The 24,751-nt window shown below is 35.1% G+C and overlaps 1 protein-coding gene across 2 annotated transcripts in view; it reads left to right on the top strand.

Annotated features, from left to right (window-relative positions):
* The window catches only part of LOC111049148 (toll-like receptor 6), a 114,917-nt gene extending 90,375 nt beyond the window's left edge, over positions 1 to 24,542 (top strand). Inside the window, exon 2 of one of the 2 annotated variants that reach the window (XM_039432816.1) lies at positions 20,513 to 24,542. The gene's annotated coding sequence lies outside the window, so the exon portion shown is untranslated. The remainder of the gene's footprint in view (positions 1 to 20,512) is intronic. The other variant, XM_039432817.1, reaches the window with a different exon arrangement.
* Positions 24,543 to 24,751: the final 209 nt, after the last annotated feature.

Here is a 24,751-nt window from a genome sequence, read left to right as displayed (position 1 = left end):
TAGGTACATATATTTTCTTTCTATTTTTGTTAACATCATCGCTACATATTTTTTCTCAATTTACTTTCTTCAAAATAACCATTCCCAACCTCATTCTCTCTCCATTTCTTCTGTTCTCTCTCTCCATTTCTTCTCTCCCCTCCCTCTCTACTCTCAATCCTTCTCCTATACTTCCCATCCATCCTTCCAGCCGCCATTTTTCTCTCTTCCCTTCTTCAGCATCTCATTAAAACTCTCCCCACCCACCGCAACCAATCTAGTTTTGCAATTGCTTCTACAAGTTGTTATGCTGCGATTCCCCAATAGTTGGTCGTCTATAAAAATATGCACCCCTCGCTGAGGGGTGGGCAGCTTCCCTTTGAAGCTCCCGGTCATAGCGGAGTCCTCCCTTTCCGGAAACCCTGGTTCGAGCCATGGTTCAACTGGTTGATGCCACTTCCCATCTCCCTTCTCTACTCTCTCTCTCTCTCCCTTTTGGAGGGTACAGTCCAGTGAAACCACCCTCCCATGTACCATTTTCAGGGGTTGCGATGGTAGTTTGCGGTGTGTCATGCAGATGAGAAGGAATAATTAGAATATTGTGTATTCTTTTCAAGTAGACTGTGTACGCACCTAATTTGTTGGGGTTGATTGGCGAAACGTTTTTTTATTTTTGTAATCTTCGCCCCTTTTCCATCCATAATTCATCTTACTTATCACCTTGTTCGACTCCATCTTGTTCTCAAATTTCCATTTTCTCCATCTTATTCAACATCTTTAGTTCACTTCTCTTTTCCTTCTCTTCAGAGGAAAGTATAATACTTATTCAGAAATGAGTTACTCTTTTCTGTGTTTTCTCCCTGACCATACGAATATAATTATATAGAAATTAGTATATACAAAATTTTCACTTTCATATAAATAGTGTCTATAGTGCAGTCAATAAGTGTACATATTAATTAAACAATAGCAGTAAGAGTTCCTAATGAGAAATTCACTGTTCAATTTTTCAAGTAGTAATTTAGGATAGAAAAAATTAGCTCATTAGTCTTTAGACTAGATGGCTATAGTATTGACCAATAGAAAAAAAATTATAGTGAGATTAACACTATAAAGTTAGTGGATACTATAGGACGACATTATATTAGCCAGTTCGAATATCTCAAATATATTTTATTTACCAAGAAAATGTATTCTTCATTATTCAATAGTAGATTTTCATCATTTATAAAAGTAATTTTGCTAGTTTATTACATTTCTTCATAGCCAACAAATGATTTGGCAACAAACGATTTTTCTGCATTGTCTAATGACACAAAAGGATCCAATGTTAATCAGATGCTGAATGTATAACATGAATCTCACTTTAGGACTCTTATATTTTCACAATGTTTTCACTTTCTTCAATAACAAATCATTTCTCTTCCAGGCCTACATAGTTAAAAGCATATTACTGAACCACAATCCAGTATTCACTAATCTTGAAATTGAATGGACCATTCGAGCTGTAGCCGAGATAACATCCAATATTGGACTTTGGATTTGATGTTTCAAAACAACACAACATAGTTTTATGTGCTCGTTAAAGTCGAGCCATCGATAACTCACCACCATTAGCCAGGCAATTGCCACTTGTAGGATTCTAAATAGAAATTTTTATTGCCCGATAAGAAGCAAAACTCAATTTCGAAAACTAATAGGTACAACATCGTTTATTTAATGTTGGGTAACTGACGCCATGATCTATAATTTCTCAAGTTATAGGTACGTTATAACTTTAGCCACGTTTTAACAATGTTAGGAAAGAGTCAATGTCAGAGAAGAGTCCAGTAGACTAGCTTATGGACTGGCCTGTCAACTAGACTGTCTACTAGCATTGTGCAAGTGAACATGACATCATTGACGTTTCTCCTATAAGGTATAAAACGGTACATCAAACGTTAGTTGGAAATTTGAACTGGAAGCATGTGTACTTGTCTTTGAAGATGAAATGGAACTTAGTTTCCAGTAATACTGTATGATACAGTGATTTATCCGAATAAACTACTTTAATTTAGTATGAACAGAATAATATCTCTTGCATAATTTGTATTTTATATGATTCTTTAGTATATAGAATAGAATAGGAAAATCTTTATTCATCAGACATGTACAAATACATATGAATAACGTCAGTTTAAAACTATAAATAAGTCATAACTATAGTTGGTACACAATTAAAAATCAAAACAAATCAACGATTGCTGTTGTCAAACTCCTACAAAGAATACAGAGATAAGCTCGCCAAATATTCCTTCAGATTCTTACCAAATATTCTGATATATCCTCTTTGGTATGAGGTTTTGATCTATATACTTACTCAGTAGAATAGCCAAACGTATAATGAAACAATAAATATTACAATAGAAGTAAAAGTTCTCAGTAGAATCATATTCAATATCGCCACTGTTCCGTAGTTTATACCAAAAAGTTGTGCATTTATACCATCACTAGCCGTCAGGCTCGCTTCGCTCGCCATATCCGTCTAGCCAGGGGGCTCCGCCCCCTGGACCACCGACTGGATCGTCCAAGAATGAGATCAGCAGGCTCGCTTCGCTCGCCTGCATTTTTCATTTGAGCATTTTTATCATATGTTAGAGCAATCCAGTCGGGGGTCCAGACTAAACGTCTGGCTAAACGGATATGGCGAGCGAAGCGAGCCTGACGGCTAGTAATATAATATTCCCAGGATTGAAGTAGCAGTGCCCAATCAATTTTTCCGCGATAAATGCATTTATCGTGATCGTAGATCTTCAACTTGGTGCCAACCTAATATAGTCATTCAACTTAATGCCAACCTGACAAAATTATTAATTTAGTTGCCAGTTAACAACTGTTTCGAAGAGGTACTCTATCTAGATTATAGTTCTATAGTAACATATGATATGGAAATTTCAATTATAATTTAAGAGATTGGGAGAAGAAGAATATACATGCTAAAAGACGAACTTTAAACCCTTAAAAACAACCCTTAAAGTTAAAATATTGCCAAAAGATTTCTTAGTGCGCCTCTAAAGGGCCAACTGAACATACCTACCAAATTTGAACGTTTTTGGTCCGGTAGATTTTTAGTTATGCGAGTGAGTGAGTGGAGTGAGTCAGTCAGTCAGTGAGTGAGTGCCATTTCGCTTCTATATATATAGATACTGAGTAAGTTATAAGTTATACTATCATATTATTGAGTAAATTATACAGCAAGCGCCTAAGCATCATGATAACTGAAATATCATTCCTAAACAAACACAATCTTAGAATGGTATTGAATTCTATGTAGTAATGTTATTTTCTGTAGCAGTGTAAAAGCATTAAGATAATATTGATACAACAGATTTCACGTTCTCTGGTCTGTAAATAGTCGAAATATCCAATGATATCTCTCTAGTAACAGCTTATAACATAAACATTTTTTGTAGCGATGCAACGTTGCCAAGTGGTGCAAACCCTCAAGATGCCATCACACAGCGGGAATGCTATAGAAGTGTATAGAAGATACAGGCAACCCCAGTGACCCGGCTGAAAGTGATAGAAATTCGGTGGAGCGGCGCTAAAACGCAGGCCTGAGCTCACTAAAGGACCAAACACCTCTGGCTCATCCTAATCTGCTACGTTTTTGTCAACTGTAACCTTTTTGAAAACTGTGTGGTCAAAGAATGGAGAATGACCTTGTGCGTTGAGAATTGGTTCCAGACAAGAATGGTCTGAGCTAAAATTCAAAGGGATAAAAATGCTTTAAATGTAATGTGACTATAATCTAAAAAGATGATGCAGTAACAAAATTTGTATACATTTCTATACAATTCCTGAATATTTCAAGACCATACTAACTTGTTTTTATGTCATAATAAGAAATAGTTATTTGTGCAACTAGTGCGCAAAGTGACAGTTTGCTGCACCGAAAGAAACGTTTACGCCCGAGCCGTAGGCGAGGGCGGAATGGTTTCTTGAGTGCAGCAGAGGAACTTTGCGCACGTATTTCACATTAAGTTTTTCCTACAGTTACCATTGAATATGAAAAGTGGGTAATTATGGGTAAAATTGCCTGAAATCCATCAAATAACTTAGTAGTGTTTGAATGGCGAGGCGGCTGTGTGGTGTGTGCTGTGGTGGCACTGTGCTGTTGCTGTCCTCGATATAATATAATTATAATAGTAATAATTAGCGCGTTGTGCTTGGTTGCACCTCTGCTCACTATAGCAGCCACAGCAGTCACTGTTACCAACTTCATTTTGATTTTGCTGCACTGTTGCTCCATATAACCTACTAAGTATTTTGCGTTGCCATGTTGCAAATCTGGAGTGCAGAAAAATTTTTCCCGCACTAGAGCGGAAAAGTGATTCTTTGCGTTCTGTAATCAGTGCAGCAATGGCCACTTTTCAACGTAACTGTAGGAAAAAAATATTGAACCTAACTGTCGTTGAATTTGATTTGAAACTACTGTTACCAAATTGGCTCCATGATAACTGAGGTAATCAAATTGCACAATGTATGACATTACTCTTAACTTTCTTTTTCCTCCATGATAATAGTGTAGAATAATTCGTATAGTTGATTTATAATAATATATTAGAATGTCAATCATCGTATAAGACACACATTGTTGTGCTAAAATACTGTCTGTTTCTTTTTCGTGCAGGAAGCATATTTTTTAGAAGAAATACATCATGAGGAGGTTTTTGCGAGGTTTTTGGATGTCCATTATTTTCAAAGACATATGAGAGATAAATGTGACATATGAAAAGCACAAGTGGTTTGTCGAGTATCAACAGGCAGGCAGCTTGCTCTGTCCGAAAAATATCCACCACTTTCTTAAGATCTGTCGGAGCTTTATTGTTAGATAACTTTTATACACACATTTTGTATGATATGTGGCTTTCCACACATGTCCTTTCGTACCCTGCTTGTATCAGGCTACAACATCTTTTGTATTGTTGTCAGTCCACTCAATCTTCTCAGCATCTGAAGGCAGAGAGACAGAGCGATATGAGAGGGAAAGAGAGGAGAAAGAAAGAGAAAAAAGAAAGAGAGTGAGGAGAGATTCAAAATGTGTGCGATGACCTTCTCAAGAAACCCCAAAATTCTTGGTTTCTTCCAGGACTATCACCCTCCTAATGGTCAGTGGATGGGAATAGAGAAAGAAGGAGACGTGATGACAAGGAAAAATATAAGAAAGAGGAGGAAGATATATATGAGGTTAAAAAAGCAGGGTATGAAGAATAGAAAGATTAAGAAATATACGTAGCAGATGATAGATGATGTGGAGTATTAAATAAAATGTTCAATTAGCATATTTGTTAAATGTTATTAGTTCGAGTTGTAGGTGGGAACGGAAAAGAAAAGAATAGGCAAATCACGAGAGTAGAAAAGCACTTGAATCTAGAGAACGCACTGGAAAGGAAAAACACAATAGATGAAAAAAAAGAGAGAAAGCTGCATCAAGGAAAATTTATATACATGATATAAGTATGAGGTAAGCTGGTAGATTAAGGTAAGTAGAAGGAGAGGGTGATGAAATTAGAGGATGAATGGAAAAATATATAATTATTATGGAACGAAAATCCTGATTGAATGCTATAAATCACCCCGAAGACTTCTGCTACTGCAAATATTGACATCAGCTGGATGGAAATTATTATTTAAAATAAGGTGATTAGAGAGAAGAGAACGCAAAGGATGCGGAAGAGGAGGGAGAAGGAAAAGAAGAGGTTGAAGAAAGAGAAGTGGTTGATCATGGGGAAGGCGAGAATCAGAATGACGAAGCAAAGTAGGGTAAAACTAGAGAGAAGGATAATGAAAAATGAAAAGATGGAGTAACTAAGGAAAAGAGGTTGAAGAAGAACATGATAAGGAAGTCGAAGAGTCAGAATTAGCACGGAAATTAATTGGATCAAGTAACAGAAAAAATCAATATAAGCTTGAGAACTCGAAAACACAAAATTTTGCTGATTAAGAAGTTGAATAAGAGGATGACGATGGATAATAGTTTAAAGAAAAGATAGGAAAGGTTGATGAAGTAAAAGAACCGTTGAAGGAGAAGTGGAAAGAACATGAAAAAAGTAAGAAATCTGAGGGTGAACAACAGACTGACCACAGATCTGAATCTTCCTCGAAAACTAAAAGTATTTCACAGTCTCCAACCCCCATTAATGTGTCTCTGTAGTGAGACTCACTTCTAACTGTCAGCATTGGTTGGATGGAAAGCGTTGGTGATAACTGAAAGGAATGCTGACATTTTGTAGTGAATCACACTGTAGCAAATCTTGTCGTGTCATCGTAAATAATACAGCGAGGAAAACATTATTATCTCAAAAAGGTTTTTGGAGGAGAAAAAATAATATTGGAAGCTGGAAGCTGGCCTGAAAAACACTGACTGACCGTTTTAAAATAATTTCACCACTTGGAGTAGATTAAAATCTCAATCTTGTCTCGGCGACGGCTTTCAGTAAATTCAAAAGCTTCTCCAAAACTCTGGAAGCACACAATCTGATTCCTACTAAGTTTTCTTCTTCTTCTTCTTTTTCTTCTTCTTCCTCTTCTTCTTCTTCTCCTTCATCTTCTTTTTCTGCTTCTTCTTTTTCTCCTTCTTTTTCTTATCGTTTTCCTATTTCTTCTCGTGTTCCTCTTTCAACTGTACTCTTTCTGGATCTCCGCGGTACTCTTCTTCTCGTTCTCATGTATTTTCTTCTACTTCATATAGGTCTTATCTTTTACCCCATTCCCCTCATCACCTTTATTTACATTCATTATTTTTATTTTACTTCAACTCCTTCTTCCTCTGCTCATCCCAAATCATATTACCTTGCTTTTCATGCTTTTTCTTATTTTCCTACCACTTTTTGTGCTGCTTTTTCTTCTACTGTGAAGGTTACTTTATAGGAAAATATCTCCTTTTCCTCCTTTTACTAATCTTCCCTATCATCCTGCCTCATTCATCCATTTTTGTCTGTTTCTTGTTCTTATTTTCACCCTCACATGTCAATTATTATACTCATTAGATAAATATCAAATCCTTCTCCTTCTCCTCCCTCCTCCTGCATACACCTTTTTCTTCTTCTCTTTATCTATTTTTCTATTACTCCTTCTTGTTTCCCATCCCCTTCAGATTTCTCTCTCCTCCTTCTCCTTAATTTTCATCTTATTAGAGTTCTTCCTCTCTTCATCCAGTAGCATTCAAAAACAAAACGCCAGAACTGGAGAATTAACTGAATTCATCAGGCAAATTCATAATTGCCGCGTAATTGAAAAGAGCCGCCTTATAAACTCCCAGCAAATAACTCGACAGACTTTTGCTGATTAGTATTTTGTCGTCTTCACAAATTTGTCGGTGCCGCTCAACTTTCTTCAGCGTTCAAGTCGTCTTCAAATTCAAGTCGTTTCAAAGTTTTGCGTTCGTTTCTCTTTGTTTTGCTTCTACTCGTCTCATTTCTTTGTCCTTATTTCCACTTCATATTTTGTTGAAACGTTTTCGTTGCTTCTCGTCATGCCCTAACACTATTATTAAGTAAATTCCTATGATTTAGTTGGTTTATTACGAAGTGATTAGTTCTATTTCATGATATAATATAAGGAATACTTTCGTGAGTTCCAGAATAATATGATTAATAATTCTATTATTGAATTGATTTATTACGTTGATCACAAATTCAACAAATCTACAGATGAAAATAATTTGGAAATAGCATTTGTTCGAATACTAAATGATGAATAATCATCATTAAATGAAAATCCAATTAAGTCACCCCGAAAAATAATTTTTGTATAGTAGCGCTCATCGAATTTCCATCTAGCTGTTTACCCTGTTGTAAATATTTGCAGTAGCAGAAGTCTTTGGGGTAATTTACAACATTTAATTGGGATTTTCGTTTAATAATAATTAATTTAACAAATCTCAACGTAAAAAATCATTGAAATTGAAATTCACATATGAAAAGTATTTTAGTCAGTCAAAATTCGTTGGGTTGGTAGAGCATTAATTGGTGACACAAAGGTTATAATGGCACGTTATCCACGTTATAATGGCAGTGAATAAAGATAGACGAATAGCGATGCCGATTCTCTGCATTAATTAATTATATTTCTACACTGTCAAAAACATAATTGTCATCGTTGTGGACCTAGAAATGGATAGTATCACTGGCTTTGTCAAATGATAGACAAGGATAGCAAAACTAAAGTTGATCAAATACTGTCATTATAACGTGGACCTCACTATAGTTAATAAATGATTTGATCATTAGAACATATATCTGATCAAGAACAAGAAGAGTGTTACAAAAGAGTAATTAAGTGGTATGACATTGGCGAAACAGTGTGTATAACAGCTTGAAGGTGTGATGAGGGCTTATTTCAGTGAAACCAGACTATGATAACAGTTGTAGAACGACGCAGAGGAGGTAGAAGACGGATAAGGTGAACATGAAGAAGATGAAGAAGAAGACGAGACAAACATTGCTTGCAATTATTGTGTATGTAGTTAAGGGGGAAAGTGAAGGAAGTAGTAAGATGTATACATTTAACCCTTGCAATGTTTTGGGTGGAATGGAGGGTTTAAGACGCCTTTCATCTCTCTCTTATATGTTTCTTATTCTCTCTCATCCTTCCTTGTCTTTCCCTTGTTATCCCCTGTACTCTCCCTTCTCTCTCCTTGTCTTCCCTGTACTCTCATGTCTCTCCTGTTCCCTATTGTTATCTTTTTCCTCCTCCTCTAGTCTCTTTGATGGTCTATTTTGTCCTCTCCTACTGTCTCCTGTATCTCTATTTCGCTCTTGCTATCTCTTATTTAACCTTGTCTGTTTGTGAGGCAGTGGTATACCTACCCTTCAAATAAAACAAGATCGATGCCCCCCCCCCTTTATCACGGGAGTACCCCTCCTCATGATAGCGTCGTATATAAAGGCGACGCCGCATTTTAATTACTGCATTAAGATCTCTCTAGTCTGTCTAGCTGTTTGTCCGTCTGTGTGACTGTAGATAGAGTGTATCCTTCTAGACAGATTGCTTCAGGGGAGAGAAAATGGAGTAGAAGCGAGGGGGAAAGAGGAGATGCAAGGGAAGTATATGTAAAATAGGGGCGAAAAGGTAGAGAAAGGAGGAATGGTTGGAAAACTATGTTAACTTGAGAATGAGCGGAATAAGAAACGAAAGGAGTGAGAATGAGAGGGAATGGATATGAAAAACCAGAATGCATAGAAAGTGAAGAAGATTTAGTAAAGTGGAAGAAGATAAAGAAGAAAATGTGATAGACAGGTGAACCTGTAAAGTACAGTGGAAAGTGGAGGGGGGAGAAAAAACTGGATAACCAAAGAAGAGAAAATGTTAGAACATGTGATTGTGGAGAAAATAAGGAGAAACAATACGAAGAAAGTGACTGTTCAATGAAAAAAAAAGTTTTATTAGGGAAGGCAGAAATAAATGAATAGGAAAGAGTTGAAATAAGTAAAAAGAATAGAATTGAATGCAAAGCAAAGCAGGGGCGTATATCAGGAAAAAGGTTACAAATCAGGAAACTAATTAGGAATCATTACATTAAAAATAACATATCAAAGTAGAGGAGACTAGAGGAGTTTCATGAACGATCAGGAAGAGAATGGATAAAAGAATAATGGCGAAACCTAAGAGCAAAGACTATGAAGCAAAGTATCTGGTAGCATAGAAGGAATGGAAATTCTAGGAAGAAGAGGAAGATGATGATTAAGTACAAGAAGAAGAAAATAAGTAAGAAAAGGAGGAAGTAGGAGATGAGTAAGAAGAAAGAGGAAGACGAGAATTTAAGCGCAACTTGTCTGAAATGCCAGGCTGTCAGTGGGAGAGCTCTTCTCTATTAGAACTGTCTGGTCAAAGTAATTCACTCCAAGTAGCTGTGACTGACTTTTAAGCTACTCAGTCTCCCCAACAACTGAAACTCTACTGAAACTTAATGAAATCTTAAGTCATTCAGTTTTTGTCCAGAGTACCTGAGAGCTGTGACTACCTTTTAAGCCACTCAGTTTTCCTAACCACTGGAACTCAACGAAAACTTGATACAATTTTAAATTAGTCCAGTCGAGTTCATTATTCCAGCTTAAAGGTGCATAAAAATGGAAACGTAACTTATACCATAGTGAAATAAACTTGTAATCGGTTCAGTTCCATAGAGTATTACGGTAGCTTAAAATGAAATACTTTTGAAATTGGTAATTAAGTTAAGTATTGCGGCGTCCTGGAAAATGCAAAGTACTGAGACAAAATGTTCAACTAAGTAGAGCCTACTTCCATTCTGTTCAAGCTTCTGCAATCAACATTTAGATAAAGTTAAATTCAAATCCACATTCTGCTATCTTCGAAATTATTAGTATTCAATTAAGATGCTATGGAATTTGATAGTAAATACATATTCTATATTCAGATTTTGTTTTTAATCTGTGTCATAACCGTATGGAACAATGAGTCAGTTGATGCCTAATAATCCAAATCTTCATGTCAAAATTACTTGATACTTAAATTAATTGCCAGTTTATAAACATATCTCTCCACTTTTTTCGTTGTATCTATATATCTTCATATTTCTAATTGTTTGTTCTATTTTCTGTTGCAGGTAGGCATGAAAATGATCCAGGAACATTGTTAGCGTCTTTATCAGAAAGGTAAAAACTAGCTTAGCAACTCGGCAAGGTAAATAACTTAGTACTTACCAAGAACAGCATTATGAACTCCATTTTCAAGCTGTTCCTTTCAAAATGTTATCTGTATATTCGACTTGGAATGAATGTTTCAATGATAACAAAACTACAGAGAAGTTATATTTACTGAAGAACTTCAGAAAAGTTTATTTCACAATGCTCTATATTCTTTTATGCAAAGTAGCGTCCAAAACAGCGAAGTACACAGTTTCCCATATTTCACCTCACTTAGATCAAATAGAACTATCAGGGACTCTTGATTCAATTTAAATATTCATTTTGTTCTTTACCTGGGAATGATACAACAGTATATTTGCGGTACTATTATATCTTAGGTACCGCGTACGTGGTTATTATCTTGAGCTGCCCAGTATCTATCAGTATTACTATCCACGAGTATGAGAGATTTAGTATCTCTATCAATTTACATCATGGAAATGCAATTGCATTTATATCCAGTCATCTTAAATGAACAATTCGATCGCATCAAACGGATAAGCATCAATTATTTGTTCATAAATGATGGTTTGAAGCCAACTTCACTTCTTGAAAATTTTAGCTCAGTGCAGATTGATAAACTCCTGTATTGAGAGTGACTGTAAACTGTCAGCATTCCTTATAAAAAACCTTATAGATTCCAATTCAACTATTACTGACAGTTTAGAGTGCATCTCACTTTATGTAAAGCAGATGGATTGCATCTTGCAAGGGCAAAGCAAGTTCTAATTATTATTAGAGATAGACTACAATTCCTGTAACCACTGTATTCAAAGCACTTGCAATGAAAACTCTCATAGACGTTGGTAATATCAGGAATGATAGCAGAATCGGAATTAATGGTAGTGGTGGGTATGTAGTTGTTATGCACAGCAAGTTGTAATTCGAATGAAATTCATGTATCTGACTATTTGCATTTCCTATTGCTCTTGGAATTACTCCAGATATTTTTTTGAAATATAGATGATTATTAGGTTGAACAATTATTCTCAGAATCTTAGTTCCAGGTTTATAGTTAGAAAATTCACTATATTGTTAGTTAGGAATTGAGTTATTAAAACCTCTACAAAAAATTGTGCTACTAGTTTAACTAACGTTTATCTACAAGCTAATTGATAATACATCAATATATAATTTTATAAACATCACTGACTCATCTCAACTAATCATATCTCAAGACACCATCCAGAAAAAACGTTGAAATTATGTTTTCTCATCTTTTTCTCCTTAAATTATGAACTCCTGATACAAGTTGAGTTAGATGGATGAATAGAGAAATAAATTAGTTGTTCGATAGTTGACTATCGCGTATTGATAAATAATATAGTATATAGTAGTAAGGAGTACATGTTTATTTGTTATAAATTCCAAGAATAACAACACTATGTTGTTTATGACATTGGAAATTGTAGCCCAGGAGGCTGGATTAAAGGATTTAATCACCAGAAACAAATGAATTCGAATAATTTCTGGTAACAAAAACGTGTAACTTTGTAGCTTCAGGCTAGTAGTCGAACTAATTTTTCTCTTAGAATTATTACAATATTTCTGTTTTGAATCATATTTACATTATTGTTTATTATGATTCTTTTACGTTATTTGAATAAACATAAGGTTATTTCAAAACTTTTTTGAGAATAATAATTTTATCGTTTGAATTGTGTAGCCAAGAAGATGAGGGGTATAGTTGCCCTGAAACATCGAATTTGTTTTTTTATTGTGGGGTTTGTCATTGCGTCAATGAGACTTTGATGTATTGACTGTAAACAATCTAGAATCAGCACCAACATTATTGAAGCTTCCAGTTTAGATGAAAACATTCAACTCAAACGAAAAACTATTTCCAACTCGAAATTAAAGGTCTGGAATTGATCCAAAATTGTACTGTAATCAGTTGCTTCTCTTTGAAAACTCAACCGAAGGAAGTGGTTTATATTTTTATTATAGTGCTCTACCAGATCAATCAAGAAGCGTATAGTGAGATTCAATTTCAACTGTCACCATTCTGTATGAATAACATTACTGCTTCCTTACTGAAACCAATGATGACCGTTTGAAGTGAATTCCAATATGGAGTGCTAGTTCCATTTGCAGGCACACTTCAAGTTTGCCATATTTTTATTTCAGATTTTTTATTTCTGATTCATCAGAAACAGACATCCTTTTTGGAAGTGCTTGTGCTTTTTTTTTGGAAGAAGCTGCTTTGAAATGCTCTCAACGATCTTATCTAGTGTTTGGAGGCGTATGTGTGTGTGTGTGTGTGTGTTATTTCCGACGTAATTTTTTAATAGCACAGAAGAATAAGTTCTGTTTTATACAAACAGCTGCTTGAAAAAAGGAGTTCAGATTCAGTTTGGAAAAGGAGAAAGATATGTGAATGGTTGAGATTTGAGATGAAACGGAGGTTAGAGTAGGGAGGTAAGAGATTGTAAGGAACGAAAGGTTTGGAAAGCAGAAGGATGAAGAATCAAATGCAGTAGAAAATAGAATATTCATTCTGAAACATTTAAAATAGAAGGCAAGCAATAGTTACAGGTGAAGAAATGTATGAAATGAAGGAAACTGATCGGATAATTACACTTCTTATAGTTCCAATAAATCCCGATCAAATACCTAGGATAAAGTGAAGGGTTCCAATGTCATTATGATTTGTAGATATAATTGCAACTATCGCATAGATTATCCCGATAGATCCGAAAGTTTTTTTCCCATATCTGAAAATATGAATGAGAATGGTTAAGGAGGGAAACGTTACTTTTTATTAAATCTATAATATACTTCATGATATAATATTACCGAAGAAGAATTAGAATGATGTGATGTAAAGGAAATAGTAGTGTGAAAATGTGAAAAATGTATAGGTGAATAGCTCTAAAAAGGTATTGAAAATGAATTAGTATTCAGAAATAAAAATAATGAAAAATTTGTAAATAAATAATTTGGATAAAACCGTTATATCCCAAATCAGATGAAACTACAATATTACCCATTCAATGCATGCCCTCAAGCAAGCATTCCCATCCTATAAGTCCATTGCCTCACACAATATTCAAATTATAAAAAACTTTCCTCCTTTTCGAAATGATCCGAAAAGCGTACAAACATGGAATTAAATTGTTAAATATTCATTCAGGAAAAGGTAGACTACAGAACTGGTGCTACTGTGGTACCCTCGAGGCTACTGTGAGAAACTGTCAGCATTGATTGAATGGAATGCATTCATGAATATTCATAACGAATGCTGACAGTTTAAAGTGAATGTTACAATATGATTGAACACACGTGGCCGAATTTAATCCTTCATCCATCATAATTAACGAGGAAACCAATGCATTTTCTAGTTCAGTATTCATTGATTTTAAATCCCTGGGAAGCATTGCTGGGCTACAATAATAAATTCTTCCAATATGGGTCAATTAAAAAAAATGTAGAAAAAGATTCTTCCAGAATGAGACTATTTTCAAAATTTCCTGTAGAAAATTATTCCTACCTATAGTGAGAGTCATGTTTTAAAGTGAGCATATGATTAAGATTGGTTTTGCTCTCCTTGTCTGTCAATATAAAGGTGCGTACAGATATACGCGCCGCGAACATGAGCAATTCATTTTTAATCAGCTGACTATATCTGTATTTCTACAGAAACGGTATAATATATAGATATAAAAAGCTTGGCATCAGCTAATTAAAAGTGAATTAATTGCTCATGTTCGCGGCGCGTATATCTGTACGCACCTTTATAGACATAGTATGTTCTTGAATATGTTTGGAGAAGGTTTGACATCTTTTCGAAACCTTTATGAAGATTGTTCATTGCTATCTTTGGAAGCAATGTGGGCCTACATATAATAATTATTATAGGGAGGAGATTGCTTCACCAATTCTGCAAAGTTTCAAAATCGTTTGTAGGCTATGAAGAAATATCAAAATATTTAATATCAATTATGGAAATTTGTTATTGATTCAAGAAAAGTTAAGGGGAGAAATAATAAGATGAGAAACAATGAAACAATTTCATTGGTGGATATGATATGAATTTCACATAATATAATTGATCATTACAGTTTCAGGAAGAATCAACAATAATTGATAAATCACATTAATAAAAACAATAAGTCATAATAACTTGTAATACTTGTGGTCGAAACTAGTCGTTAAATATTCTAAAGTTTTTAATAAAAGGGTACTACAAGTTTTTATATTATTCTTATTCATTTGAATAAAGCAGCCCATATAAGTGAAGTGATTTTTTATAAATCAGATACACCCCGATGACTTGAATCACAGCTATCTTCTTTGGAAGGCGGTGGAAAACAAACGTGGCAACTATGCCGTCTTATCATTTCCACAGCCTTTGAAACGTGAATCTTATCATAGGAAAGAGTATTCCAATGAATGAATATTATATGTAGCCTGATAATAACAATGCAAATTATTTACCATTCGTGTATTTCGTAATGCATTCTCTGGAAGGTCACATCTCTCCCACTCTTCATTAGTCAACAGCGCAACGACATAAAACAGAAATAAATAGAGAAACAAATAAATAATCTCGTGAAAAGGAAACTTTTAATGACATCGGTGAGTTTTCTAGTTATGTAGAGGCAGAAAGAGATGGAAAAGTCGGGATTGGATTGTGATTCCAATGTAGGAGAGAGAAGAAGTTGGTGAAATATGTCATGTTGGAAAGAGATAGAGTTGGTGAGTTGATGAAGTATTCTATTGTTAGACGGAAAGAGGTAGAGGAACTTGATGAAGTATTGCAATGTTGGAGAGAGAGAGAGAGTGAGTGAAGTTTCGCAACGAGGTAAAAGTTTTTTTGCGGAGTAAACCACATAATAAAACAGGAGATGCGATTCTGAATAAAGAATGAAAATATTTTTCCGGGCACAGACTTTGTCATATTCCACTTCAGATTGATAATATAGCAGGCAACCAGAGGCGGAATGAAAAGAGGGAAAAATTGCCCAGTTTTCCGAGCAAATGAGAAATTTGCACAGCTATGTGTGCTTGCTTTATGAGTCTGCTATATTGTTCGTTGATCATATTACTTTGTTGTGCTTTGTAGAAGGACAAAGCTTTTGTTTATTTTCAAAATCATTTTGCCAGTGGAGACTGGAAATACTAGCCTCTATAACCTGCAGAGATTCTTGTATAGTGAGATTCAATTTAAAAACTGTCTGAATTCCTTCCTTCATTGATTGCAATACTTCCTATTCAGTCTATGATGATAGATTGGCAATCAAGACAGTTATTTTTCAGAAATTATAGTACATACTGTATTTTCAAATTTTACTATTGTAGTAATTTCTAGAATTTCGTATATCTCAAACGCTACTAGCTATTTTGTTAGAGTGGTAAAGGCCCTATCTTGTCGGATACTAGCACACACTGTTACACTGTTAGGGGATGATATAATAAATGATTTATTCGCTCATGAATATCATCAAGTTACCCTCCACCACACTTTCACGGCTTTTCCCCCGTTTTTCAAGGGTTTTTCTCTGGAAAAGTAGTGTGATCGTTGAGAGAAATTGTAAACGATGGTTATCGGCTTTTGTCCTTCATGCTCCCCTCCTACTTCTTTATCTTCTCCATCTTCTCTTTCTTCTTCTTCTTCTTCTTCTCTTCTTCTTCTTCTTCTTCTTCTTCTTCTCTTCTTCTTCTTCTTTCCCATTGTTTATTTTTCTGTATCTCGCTCTTCTCTGGCTCATTTCTTCTCTTCCGCTTATTTGTCTTCTTCTTTTTTATTTCTGAATGACCTTTTTGAGTGGAAGATGGTTTCCTAAGAAGAGGGTGTGCAGGAAAAGAGGAAGTAAAACAAGTGAGAAGGAGAGGAGAATGAAGAAGAAAGTGGGAGAGAAACAAAGTGATAATGAGAGGGACTTAGTGAGCCATTTGTATGTGTAATGTGTTTCAGCCAATGCCTCTCTCTCACTCCCTCTGTACACCACTTTTTTTCTACCTCTCTTTACTACTCACTCTCTCTCTCTCTCTCTCTCTCTCTCTCTCTTAGAACCCCCTCCCAATTATTTAGCATAAGTTAAGCCTTATTGGATCATACTGTTTCACAAAATGGTGGGGAGAGGGACAAGAATAATGATGAAGGAGAAGACGAAAGAAGAAGGAGAGGAAGAAGAAGAAGATTATCTTTGACGATGTTGATGATGATGATGATGATATAGATGGAGAAAGGCAAGGAAGAAGAAAGAGGTGACAGGGAAACACTGTTAGGAAGAGGGAGAGGTCTATGTCAAATTACACTATAGTCTCTTCTTATTCTCTATTCCCTTTTTTTCTCTATTCCTCTCCTTATTTATTTTCTCATCCATCCTCCTTCAGTTTTCTTTCCTTGCACTCACTGTTTACCAATATTTTTCTTTTTTCCTCTCATACCATTTAACGCCACTGCAATATCGTAACAGCTATAAAATAAAGTCAGTCCATTAATGAAAAATGATGGAATCATTGAGCTAGTTCCCTCTATTTAACTTCCCTTTTTCATCGTGTTAACAATAGAAAATTTCTACAGTCTTCAGTCTACATCAAACACAACAAATATTCCTATTTTCGAAAGTTTACTTCTTTTAAATACTGTTTATAATAACTGTTAGAGGCCTACTGTTCCCCTCAACCCAATATGGTAATCAACTGAATGTAATGAACATAAGCAGCATATTATCTGAATACTGCATAAACCAATACCACTAATCCCCCCTGATTTAAACAACGTTGTAGGCATCTCACTAAATATCCTGTCTGTTTATAATTTAGATGTAAATTGCTTTAACTGTTTCAACAAACGACGGTTTAGCATCAACTTCACCTCCTCCTCACCCTCACCCCTCCTCATCCTCCTCCAGTAACAGACGATTCGCCTCAACTAATTCCGAAAGGGAGAAAATTATTCGTCTTTGAAACAACTTAACTGTGCTGTAGGGGGTTTTAGTTCTCCCTCCCCCCCACATCAATCCCCCCTTGGGTTGCTTAGCAACAGGTGGTGGAAAGAAGACGCGCTTTGGATTACCTTCCCCTCTTTCCCCCTGGTTCACAAGAGGAGGAGAGGGGAAGTGAATAGATCAACATTCAAATCCCGAGGCAACATTTGAAAGAAAATCAGTAGTCTAGTGAATTTATTACTCTGAAAGCTATGCCTAATAAATATACGGCGGCTTGTGATGTATTTCGCTCTAGTAGTAGTTAGTGAATGCTCAAGAAGAAGCTAAGCCTTATTATCCACTAGCTTTATTGCTCTATGTTTGCATACATGTGTGTGTGTATATCTATTCGAATGTGTGTGAGTGGTACACTATTGCTTCGGGGGGATTCTAATTTATGTAAATCCTGCCTTAATGACTTGGGAGCGACTTTTTGTTTCGAGACAAGGAATTTGTAAGAGTTTGTGCAGGTGGGTCGAACGGGAAGGGGGGGGGTGAAGGAGGTAGATTTTAACTAGAAAATTGGGTGATGACTAGTTAATGGTCATTTGGAAACAAAGTTGTATTCGTTGCAACGTCGTGAGTGTTTAAAAAGTTATTTTGCTATGTAATATTTTAGGAGTCGAGCGTGTTCTTCATGGAAATGAATTTATTTTTATTCACATGGTAGAATATTTAGTTGAGTTGAACTGTTGAGAGCTCTTTTAATGATGAAGTATAAATAAGAGTTACAAATTTAGGAGATGTAATATCTAACTTTACACACTGTTCCTATATATTTATTTCAATACAGTATTGCTTTCCCTCTATTATCCATCATCGACGTCTTAAGTCTTGAACATAGGATAAGCATAATTATATGAATGTTTTCTGAATGGTCTGTGATAGTTAAAACTGTATAGTGAGATTCACGTTATAAAGTCGAGCACTTGATTAACATTGGTTTTCTGTTCTTGTCTGACATCAGACAAAGCAGATAGCTCTATCATTTTCCAAAACCTTTACCGTTGCCGAATTGTTTGTAGGGTATGGAGATATATAATGAACTAACATAATATCTAATATGAAGTCTGAAAATGTATTATTGAATCATGGAAATCTTGGTGAATATACAATCATTTATCATTATCAACAATTTTAATATTAGATCAGATTCACAGGGATAACTTGAATAACAAGTAACGTGTTAACTATAAATGTCATTCTATCACTTCCACAGATTTCATAACGTTTATCTCACTATGTTAGTGCAGGGACACACGATCCGGCGAAATCGCCGTCCGGCGTTTTCGCCGGACGAAGCTTCGCCGTCCGGTTGCAAGAAGTACACAGGAAGGCATGGGGCAGAGCACACGACTCCGGCGACGCCGGCGACGGCGAAAACCCCGGTCCGGCGAGAAATTGATCCGGCGATATCGCCGGGTATTCTCTACTTCGCCGTCCGGTTTTGCCGCCGGAAAGCAGTAGCAGGGCATTGTACTATATGTGCAGGGACACACGATCCGGCGAAAACGCCGGACGGCGCTGTCCCCACCCATGCCACTTCTTTATTTATCAACATTTGTAACGTTACAAATGGGTAGGGTAGGGTTACAAGGGTAGGTTACAAGGGTAGGTTACAAGGGTAGGGTTGTAAGTAGGGATGGGTATCGATACATCGATGTTCAGGTATAGCAATCTATCTCATATTCTAGGTACACCTGACAACAATTCTCCTTGTATTATGAAAAAGACCTAATTTTCAGCTTCAAGCATCATCACCAACTACATTGTCCTCACATTGATATTTTGCACAACGACATAAGCTCTTGAGATTATGTTCTATTAGAATTACCAGTAAGATACACTTCATTTCAGTATTTAAAGTGAAATTCAAGCTGGAAATTCAATCGCAATAGTAAAAGATTGTTTTTTCGTATCTTATCAATTTTTTATTGTAGCAAAACGTAAATTAGAAGGTTGAATACGCCTAAACCACAGTTCCAAGCTATTACAACATTTTCAGACAAATGATTTGATAGATTTTCATGAGATTTGGTAGGAATAATTTTAATTACGCGACAACATAATATGTGTAAGTTAATTTTGAAATGTTGTACTCCATCTATTATACTGAAATGTATCTAAATGATCCGGCAAAAACGCCGGACGGCAGCTTCGCCGTCTGTCGTGTGTTCTGAATGCTAATTGCCGCCGGGTCCGGCGAAAACGCCGGACGGCAATGTCGCCGGATCGTGTGTCCCTGCACTTAGGTGACTGTACTTTTATGCTGTATACTGTACTCTGTTTAACCGACACTCTCTGTTTAGTACTCTGTTTAACCGACGGACATTATCCTCGTCAAATTCAAAACTCTCAGACGCCAGTGCAGCTCAGAAAAGAGTAAAAGTAGTAATTGAAAGAGTAAAAGTAGTACAGCAACAGCCGTGACAAAGTGCACTTAGCCACTCACCAACACATATTCACTCACTGACTCACGTACACACATACACCAGCACTCACGTCATAGTAGGACGGAAGCCGGTAATCAATCGGATGTAGAACAGAGTCTCGGTTCAATGTACTGGACGAGAGAGAAAAGAGATATGAGAGAAACAGGGTGCGAGTATGAGAGAGGGGGGAGAGAGAGAGAAAAGGAGAAAGAGTTAGTGAGAGGAAGAGTGACAGAAAGGTAACGAACGAGAGAAGTGTGATTGGAGAGAAGAAATTGAATATATGAGGATGTTCTTGAATGTTATTGATCATTTTTTCTTGAAATATTCTGTGAAAGCTCTCAGTATTATCAAAGATTTAACAAATGCCATTTTCACTTTACCTGCAGTAACTGTGGTGCAGGTCCTGTCATAGTATTTCATTTTATCCTTTCACGTTCACTAATATTTTTTTTTTTCATTTTGTCTGTTGTAGGAGGAGCTCAGGAATACCCAGGCCGTGTGGAGCCGTTTTATTGTGATCTTGAAAGACTTGAAACTCAGTGAGACTTATTATAGATAGCTTATCAATAGACACTAAGTTATTTATCTATGAACTTATATGCAGAATATTGTGCTCTTCCAAATATTCAACTAAATTTACTCGAAAATTACGGGCCTCTTGTTTCGAAATTAGTGTAGTACTGAAATGGTAGTTATTTATCATTGTAGTTGTGCTTTTAAAATATATTTTTCTGTTCAATGTTATAATTCATGCAATTCTAGTAGGTAACGATTTTATTACTCTCCAAATATTTTAATCTATGTATCATGATTTATGTTTCAAAATCAATCCTAAAGAACATGCAATTTATTTTTATTCTATTTTAGAAAGTTTCATTGTTGTAACTTCAAGAAAGTTATGTTTTAAAATAAGAATGTTTCTCGAAAATAACTATCCTTTATTCTTATTTTGACGTTCTTCATAATTGGGAATTCATTTGACCAAGTTTAAAATTTAGCAAACTTGACTTATAGTAGGTTGAAATGGTTTTAATTATTGAGTAATAATCTCCAATCATATTTGTCGCAAAGTTTGTATTGAAAAGCTTTATCACTGATTGTGATTCTTTGTACACTGTCATTGTTTTGTTATATTGATTCTCATTGCACTTCAAATTTCAATATTTTATCACTGATTAAATTTAAATAAGATCATATTTTTATTGTCAAATGTTTTGAAGGTGTAGTTTTGCAAATATGATGTAGTTATATTGAATTTCTATAATTCCGCCGGCTAATTTATCATTGTTATTTCCTTCTTATGTGTAATTTTTGTGAATTTTTCTCTGATAATAATATTTTGTATTAGACTAGATTTGATGGTGGATACAATCTTTGAGACTCATATTTCAAGAAATCATTGAACAAAAAAAGGCCCTTATAATTCTCTGCATATTAAGTGATAATCTTGTAAATATTGTAAATTATTACAGCATAATTTATTAATTTGTTCTGTACATTAAAAATTGATTTTTCTAACTGAAATGCTGAATCGTTTAACGAATTTCATGATTGTCAATTCCTAAATGGTGTCGATTGTCAATATTTTTCTGTGTGCTTATAATGCTTATAATAAAGACTGAGAAGCCTTAATTGTACATAGAACTCACGATTTTTCATTGCATGTAATACATCGATATTACTGTTCCTATCAACAAATAATTATTATTATATTGATGATATATATATGTGCTTTGTCTCCAATATTGTTAAGATTTGGATTTTTTTCTCTGCAGGCAGAAAATATATCTACACTACTGAATTCATCCATTCAAGTATTTTGTAGTTTTTGAGTTATTTTGGTGAACGTCGAATACTGAAGTCTCATAAATTAATGCAAAAACGTATTATTGAATTGAAATATTATGTTTCAAAATAAGTTTATCAATGTTGTGGACACCAGTTGACAAGAGTATTGAAATTTTTTATGAAAATGACAACTTTCTTATTTATTTACACTCGGGCTCATGCAGAATAATGTTTACCTTCTCAGAATGACTGGAGGCATCTTTGGCTCTGATGCCTATCATATACATACAACACTAATTTAAAGATAACAAATATACAGATATACTCATGTTTTACTGGATACTCAATAGAGGCCTACATGTGTGTCAGCATTGCTTGTAAATAACACTGAAGCATATCATCCAATCAATGCTGACAGTTGAAGTGATTCTCAGTTGGACAAATAATATCTCATCAAACTCAAATACACAGCAGACGCATTGCATTCTCTGAGAGGCGAATCCTGAGTATACACCATAACAGTTCCTAGAAAATGTTCAGTTTCAATCATGTCAAACTGTAGTTGAATACATTCCTACTGTATTTGTGTAGGATCTCAAAATGTATTCGGCATTTGCCTCGTTCAAATTTCAATTATAAATTCAATCCTGGAATAGGTTTGCTTCAAATTCCGTAGAAGCCTATTTATAATTATTCTCCATTCTATAAAATGGTCTTTATTATCCATATTCTAACTCTAAATTCTTTTATTGATATCTCTTCTCTAGTGTATATCCACCATATTTCATAGAAGTGATTCTCTTCATAATCCATTTTCATTTTTCTTTCCTCTATTTAACTATTTTCCTTAACATTCACAATAAATGTATTGCAGAAATCCATTTATGTTACTGAATTTCGACGTGAACATGTCTACAGTGAGATTTAAACTATTAGCGTTCCTTACAAATAACATCAATGATTCCTATTTAATTGATGCTAACCGTTCAAAATTAATCTTTCACAATAAATTTCAATTTCATGTGCTGGAAATTTGCTGGCGATTTTCTTACTGTAAGGTTACGATGTGGTGATGACGCGTAAAAAATATAATTAATTTATGATGGAGTATATGCCAAAAATTATGGATCTTTCCGTTCTCAAACATCATGAAATAAAGATGAAAAAATCAATAATCATGAAATAATATCTGAAAATCTTCAACGTTAAAAAATCAATCAACAAGAAACATAAAAAGGGGAATGAGATAAAATCCAATAAACATTCAGTGTAACACGCCGTTACGATGGAATTCCAAAACTTTTTCTATCGATGGAGAAGATCCTTTGATTTATGTACCGTAATAAGCTGGCCTTTACAGTAGTAACATCTGTCAAATTCACATCCACAAATATTCCGATGAAGATATCCAACATTCCATTCCTTACGACGACATCTCCGGTAGTTAAATACAATATTTCCGATAAATAAACCTTATTTAGAGCAACACCTGATAAGATCTGGGAGCTTTTTAGGAGTTCTTCGAGTAAATCTCCTCTCAACGAAAAGTGGACGATGTTAGTTTTCAGATTTTCCTTTTATTTGGGATGTTAACTTTAGGTTTGTTGTTGTTTCCCGTGTTAATTTGATCGATACCATCAACAAACATGGCGATCTGGAGTGAGATTGTGGGGGAAACGTATTAAAAGTAAATACTCCCAGTATACTCGTATACTTGGGGAATAGTATGGTTGGAATTATAATTGGTGGAAAATGTTTGGTAGTTTGATCAGATAAATCTTATTGGTTCCCGATGACACTATACTGTTGGTCGTAATTCTCACTAATTTAGAAATTGGTTCTCACACTTATACAGACTCACATTATCCCACTTTAGTTCATTTATTTCATTTCTGAGAATGGTGTTTGTCACTGCTCACTAAATCATTAACATTAATCACAATTCTTTGATGTTGTTACTAACATGAATTTCAAAATTCGAACTATTAAAATCGTGAGCAATAATTGAAAACCTCAGATTTATCACCATGGATCACCATTTCGGTACAAAGTTCTGATCTGTATAATGTCTCTTGTTACGCAAGGCATACTTCAATAAATACTTCTCCGACTATCTCAAATCTGACCACTTGAAAATAATCTATTACATTCATCGATTGTAGTGTAATCTACACTAATGCTACTTCCATTGATTGTAGTGGGCCCAACCTTTACTGAAACCCATTCACCTGAATTGAAACATTATCTTTTAATGGTTCTTTGCATGTGAGGGCGTAGTTGAAAAATGAAAAGAAAACGAAACCCAAAAAACAATTCGATCAGTTTTAAGTAGCTAGTACAGTAGTTGGCTTTATGGTCGGTTGTTGGTGTTTTTATGCCGCACTTGGATCTTTGATCGTTTCCGAAGTGAAAGTCTCTCTCTCTGAAGCTCGTGTTGTTGGGTAACGTAATGAGTAAATATGGGGTGGGGTACAGAGAAAGAGAAAAGATAAGTTGAAGATTGAGTGGTAGCAATGCGGACAGAAGAGAGAGAAAGAAGAATTGAAGGAAGAGGAGAATTATGTTGATGGGGAGAAGAAGGAAGAGGATGAATAAAGGGAGGTTGTAGAATTTACCTGAGGAAGTAAAGAATACGGAAAGAAGAATGAGGAGTGAAAAAGAAGAGAAGTTTGATGATGATAGAGAGATGAAATTAAAATTGAAGTAAGAAGTGAGAGACAAGAAAATAAGAAAATACAGTTTTTGAAAAGTTAGAAACACTTGGAATGTGAAAATTAAGATTGAAAAAAACCAAGAATGAGATGAGAAGGAAAAGCAAGGGAAGGAGAAGGAAAACGATGCGAGAGAAGTACTACAGAGTAAAAAGGGTAGTAAAAGAAAACGAGAGGAAAGAAAAGTGAAAAGAGATGGAGAATATTAAGAT

The sequence above is a fragment of the Nilaparvata lugens genome, chromosome 7 (genome assembly GCF_014356525.2).
Source record: "Nilaparvata lugens isolate BPH chromosome 7, ASM1435652v1, whole genome shotgun sequence".
Taxonomy (NCBI): Eukaryota; Metazoa; Arthropoda; class Insecta; order Hemiptera; family Delphacidae; genus Nilaparvata; species Nilaparvata lugens.
Note: the sequence above shows the minus strand (reverse complement) of the source record. Positions and strands in the feature narration are given on the sequence as shown.